At 37.5% G+C, this 6,109-nt stretch overlaps 2 pseudogenes; one reads left to right on the top strand and one right to left on the bottom strand.

The window, feature by feature from the left end:
* Positions 1 to 249: 249 nt before the first annotated feature.
* Positions 250 to 3,393, top strand: LOC107864388 (annotated as a pseudogene).
* Positions 3,394 to 5,091: 1,698 nt separating this feature from the next.
* Positions 5,092 to 6,109, bottom strand: part of LOC107864379 — a 41,786-nt pseudogene continuing 40,768 nt past the window's right edge.

The following is a 6,109-nucleotide window of genomic DNA, read 5'->3' as shown; positions in this document are numbered from 1 at the left end:
CGAGATGCCCTTTCAAGGAAATTGCTCATATAGGTGTGCTAAGGTTTACATTAGAGTAATCTTCAAGAACATTCAACTTAAATTGAACTCTACAAATATTTTAATATTTAGACGAAGGAGATTCAATTGAACTCCCTTTCTAATCTTTAGCTCTGCCACCGTTCCAGAGATTCAGTGTTGAATTCATCTTTGCTGTTGAATTTTACGCGTAGTACTGCATCAATCGTCTGACTTTTAACATTTGTTATTCATTCTTGAATGCGAAATAACAGCTAACATGATTAATAAAAGATCAAATTATTGTGTTTTATATGTACAGAGTAGTTGACATTACCATTTAGTTGACCAACATTAATTAAAAACAGATTAAGGAGATTAGTTGATGCAAAATTCATTCATTTCCTTTATAATTGATAATCTTTTTCTTACTTTTCTTCAGATTTTGAAATCTTATTACCTATTGAAAAACAAATTTTGGGAAATAGAGATGGCTGATATTCTTCTTACCGCAGTCATCAATAAATTTGTAGAAATAGCTGGAAATGTACTCTTTCAAGAAGGAGCGAGTTTATATTGGTTAAAAGAAGACATTGATTGGCTCCAGAGAGAAATGAGACACATTCGAGCATACATAGACGACGCAAATGCCAAGGCAACTAGAGGTGATTTAAGGGTGAAAAACTTGATAAAAGATATTCAAGAACTGGCAGGCGATGTGGAGGATCTCTTAGATGAGTTCCTTCCGAAAATTCAACAATCCAACAAGTGTGAAGGCACAATTTGTTGCCTTAAGACTACTTGCATCCCTTCTCGTGCTTCTTTTGCCAACGAGTTTGCTATGGAGATTGAGAAGATAAAGAAAAGGGTTGCTGACATTGACCGTATAAAGACAACTTACAACATAATAGATACAAGTAACAATAATGATTGCATTCCTTTTGACCGGAGAAGATTATTCCTTTATATTGATGAAACAGAGCTAGTCAGGTTTGGATGATGACTTCAATATGCTACAAGCCAAATTACTTGATCAAGATTCGCCTTATGGAGCAGTTTCCATAGTTGGTATGCCTGGTCTTGGTAAAACAACTCTCGCCAAGAAACTTTATAGGCATATACGTGATCAATTTGAGTGTTCTGGACTAGTCTACATTTCTCAACAGCCAAGAGTGGGAGAAATCTTACTTGACATAGCCAAACAAGTTGGACTGCCGGAAGGAGAAAGGAAAGACAACTTGGAGAGCAATTTACGGTCACTCTTGAAAATAAAAAGGTATGTTATTCTCTTAGATGACATTTGGGATATTGAAATTTGGGATGATCTGAAACTTGTCCTTCCTGAATGTGATTCAAAAATGGGCAGCAGAATAATTATCACATCTTGGAATAGTGATGTAGGCAGATATATAGGAGGGGATAGCTCGTTGCACGTGTTGCAACCCCTAGATTCAGAGAACAGTTTTGAACTTTTTACCAAGAAAATCTGTAATTTTGATAATGATGATTGGGCCAACACGTCGCCAGACTTGGTAAATATTGGTAGAAATATAGTTGGGAGATGTGGAGGTATACCACTAGCCATTGTGGTGACAGCAGGCATGTTGAGGGCAAGAGAAAGAACAGAACATGCATGGAGCAGGGTACTTGAGAGTATGAGTCATATAATTCAAGATAAATGTGCTAAGGTATTGGCTCTGAGTTACAATGATTTGAGCTATACATTAAGGCCATGTTTCTTGTACTTTGGCCTTTACCCCGAGGACCATGAAATTCTTGCTTTTGATTTGAAAAATATGTGGATTGCCGAGAAATTAATAGTAGTCAATGATGGTAATAGGCGAGAGGCTGAAGATTTGGCCGAGGATGTCCTTAATGATTTGGTTTCAAGAAACTTGATTCAAGTTGCCGAAAGGACATATGATGGAAGAATTTCAAGTTGCCGCATACATGATTTGTTACATAGTTTGTGTGTAGACTTGGCTAAGGAAAGTAACTTCTTTCATATGAAGCACAATGCATTTGGTGATCCCAACAATGTTGCTAGGGTGCGAAGGATTACATTCTACTCCGGTAATGTCATGAATGCATTCATTTGTTCAAATCCTAAGCCTAAGAAGCTTCGTGCACTTTTCTGTTTCACAAAAGACCCTTGCATACTTTCTCTAATGGCCCATATTGGCTTCAAATTTTTGCAAGTGTTGGTTATAGTCATGCCTCAAAATGAAAATCAACAACTCACGACTATCCCAATCAAAATTGGCGACATGAGTTGCTTACGCTATCTGAGATTGGAGGGGGGAATTAGTGGAGAACTGCCAAGTAGTATTGTCAAGGTCAAACATCTGGAGACCCTAGATGTCAGAAAGAGCTCTGTTACGATTCCTTCTGGTGTTTGTAAGTCGAAACAATTGAGACATCTTCGTGATAGAGGTTTTAGACATGCACCCTCAAACATGTACTCATTGCCTAATAATCTTCAAACTTTGATGTGGATGCATGATAAATTTTTTCGACCGATATTCTCTCACCAATTGATCAATTTAAGAAAATTGGGTATAATTGTGGTATCCAATTCTACCATTAGGATATTATCAGTATCGAGCTCTATGATGCCAAATACTCTGGAGGTTCTGAAGCTCCGACTTGCTGGTCTCACGAGTGAGCAAATCAACTTGTCTTCCTATCAAAATATTGTTAAGTTGCATTTATGTGAGCTCCAAATAGATTCCACCGACTCTGTAGCATTCCCTCCAAATCTTGTCAAGCTTACTCTTGTGGACCATCCAGTAGATAGTCAGCTACTTGCAGTTCTTAAGAAATTGCCCAAATTAAGGATACTCAAAATGGATCACTGCAAATATAATGAGCGAAGATGGATCTCTCTTGCGACGCCAATGGTGATAGCTTTCCCCAACTTGAAGTTTTGCATATTCAACATCCATTTCTGTTGTCTAAAGTAATCTGCAAGGATGATGTCAGTATGAGTAAACTGAAAAAGGTATTAATCACCGGAGCTTCTCCCGGTATTAGGCTACCGGAACGGCTTGCAAAGCTGAGACTATGAAAATTCCAATGTGTCAACAGGTATTTTTTTGATTAGTTAGTTATGATTAATATTACTAATAAGGTATTTTCTTTTCCTATTAGTACTTAGTTCATGAACTAAATACTTCATATCTAATAAATTGTAGGGATGCATTTGAGAATGTCCAAGTCTTTGCTAGAAAGTCTTTTGACGCCTGTTCAGATTGAAACACGCAAACAAATAAATAAAATGTTTGATTTATTTTTCTTTCTGAAGTTGATTTGTAAAGGATAATATTAAGATAGAGAAACAATGTAATATTTCTTCGGATAGATAGTGAAACTATGTAATATTTCTTTAGAATTATAGTTGTTTTTGTTCTGCAAGAGCGGCATATGATTGTTTTCAACTTCAGTTCCTCTATTTCCAAGAGCATTATCAAAGTGGATTTCCGCCTGCGACCTCTTTTAGAATTTCAATTCAGTTGGAAGTGGTGTAGTTGAACGTACACTGGAAAGTGCGATACATCATCCCCGTTATTCCAAGAAACCAGCCGTCTAGATCCACCTCTGTTTCTACAACGAAATTCAGCAGTCCTAGGAGGTCACACACAACTAAATTACGAAACAGAGACATGATACCACGAATAGTTAATAGGCATTTTGAACACATTGTGAGAGAGAAATCACAAGAGCAAACCACTAACTCGTTATTAATAGCAAACGTCCTCTATATACATATTTGTGTTAGTCACAGGATTGAAAGGAATTAAAGACGAAACACAAAAGATTAAAGATCAGACCTTTTTTTGGGCAAACACCACCATCAAGCTCACTAGCTAGCACCAAATTGAAGTTACCTGTGTACATTGGTAGGAGGTAGTGTCACACCCCTTTTTTGCAACAAAAAAAGATTGGATTTTAAGTTTCAAAAGGGTTTTTATTATTAAAGTGACAAAAAGATTGAAAATTGTTTCGAAAAGGATTCATTAGTTCCAAAACTCAGAATCGCCACTTGGCATAATCAGGTGTGCCAAGTCACCATTGGAAAATTATTTTCAAAACAGTTTGACTCTTTAAACAGATTTGCGAACAGAGACTCCGGCTGAGGAATTCTGTTGACCGAGGGGAAGGTGTTAGGCACCCCTCGATCCCGTGGTTCGACCACGATCGCTTGGAGGAACATATCAGCTAAATTTGACACTAAGAATGTATGAACCACATAAACACACAACAATCAAGCAAACAAACACAAACCAAAATAAATCCCCCCCCAAAGAAACGTAATGTTCAGTTCAATTTATACAGTCCAAAATAGAAAAATGCGAAAATAAATCCTATCTAACCTATACTAATCTTCACTACGCTCCCATGCTTTACCCGACGCCGCGGACCTTCCTCACGAACGTCTTCCGCCAACATAATACGTCGGGGCATTTCCCGGTCAAATAATACATTTGAATTAAATAAGCTGACTAACTAAAAAAACGTTCAAAACACATATTTAAACATTCAATCAAACACATCACGTCCTAGATTTTTGCCTACCCGAACCTACATTGCCTATCCATTTCTACCTAAGCATACTACTATTGTGTTCAACAATATCAATACTTGTCCCGAATTAGCAATCATCAATGAATTAAGCTATCACAATATTCACTTTTTATCAATTTTTCGATTCCCGACCCAATTATTGATTTTAATGCTTGAATACGATATCATGTCATCAAACAATCCATAATCACGCAAATCCAACCATAAATCGAAACCAACAAGTTGTCACACCATCAAATGCACAAAATCAAATTATATGATGAAATTAAGAGATGACAAGATAGAATTGGACCTCAATTGGGATTCAACTGCAATATTTCTTCAGTAATTCCACTAATACACAGAAGGGGAGCGACGACTGGAACCAAATCGCGCACTTCGAACCAACGACCTCAATCGAAAATCCCAAATAGGCGATTCGAAACAATACCAACAAGGACGGGAGATTCGACCAAAATTAATAGACTGTGTGACGATGATTTTACCACTAAAATCAAGACATACATCGGCTTAGAGTATTTCGGCGGTGAGTAGCATTTTCTGATGACTGGTGACGGAAGGGAATTTCTGGTCGGTGCCGATTCCGGCGAGAATCTCATCGGAAAAACTCAAAATCAAACCTCTCTCTCTTTTTCTCACTTCTCTAGATATCTCTCTCTCTCGTCTCTCTCTCAATGCACTCTCTTCCTTTCTGAATCCCCAATTTCACTATTGTGTATAGATGAATCTCTGTGCGTGTATTGTATTGTGTAGAAGAAAAAGCTTTCAGTGAGGTATGGTGTGTGTATATGAATTCGGTGGAAGCTCCTTCTACGGTGAGTGAATCCCTTTGTGATGTAGTATGAGTGATCCCTTTTATGTGGGTCCCCATTTGTTTGTATAGTATTGTCTATGAGAAAGAAGAAAAAATGTGAGAAAAAATGGATTGGGGTGACGTGGGTTAGGGTAGGGTATGGGTGATGTGTCTTGTTTTAATTGAAATGGTTGTTAGGATGTTAAAAAGAATAAAAGTTTGTTAGGGATTTTGTTGAGAGTTATTTTTTGTATTTTTGTGACATGTAATTACGTGGGTGAGGGCACGTGGTGAGGTGAGCTAAAAATGGATAAAATGGGTGTTCGGGAGGGACAAAATTAGGTGTCTACATCATGCCTCCTTTGAATGTAAACACGAAGTGTTTTCAGATAAGGTAGTAGACAACGAGACAGAATTTTGACCCGACCATTATTCAAAGGAAGAAATAACAGGAAGAAGGACAACCGAGTTGGAGAGTCGAGTGAGGTTCCGATCCGCGACTCTGTCATTTCATCAAAAATGAAAATTACAAGTTAAAAAATAAATGAAATTACAAAATCCTATCTATGCCACTTCTTTTGGATTCTTGACTTGAGTTTCATCACCCTATTCTTCAGGCGGGGTCCTGATTTGCAATTTCTTCAACTTATTACTTGACTTTCATTTATTTGCCCTGCTTTTCAAGCGGGCTTCTGACTTTCCATTTTTCTTTCAATTTCATCACCCTGTTCTTCA

The sequence above is a fragment of the Capsicum annuum genome, chromosome 3 (genome assembly GCF_002878395.1).
Source record: "Capsicum annuum cultivar UCD-10X-F1 chromosome 3, UCD10Xv1.1, whole genome shotgun sequence".
Lineage (NCBI taxonomy): Eukaryota > Viridiplantae > Streptophyta > Magnoliopsida > Solanales > Solanaceae > Capsicum > Capsicum annuum.
The sequence above is the reverse complement of the archived record's forward strand: the minus strand, read 5'-3'. Positions and strand labels throughout refer to the sequence as shown.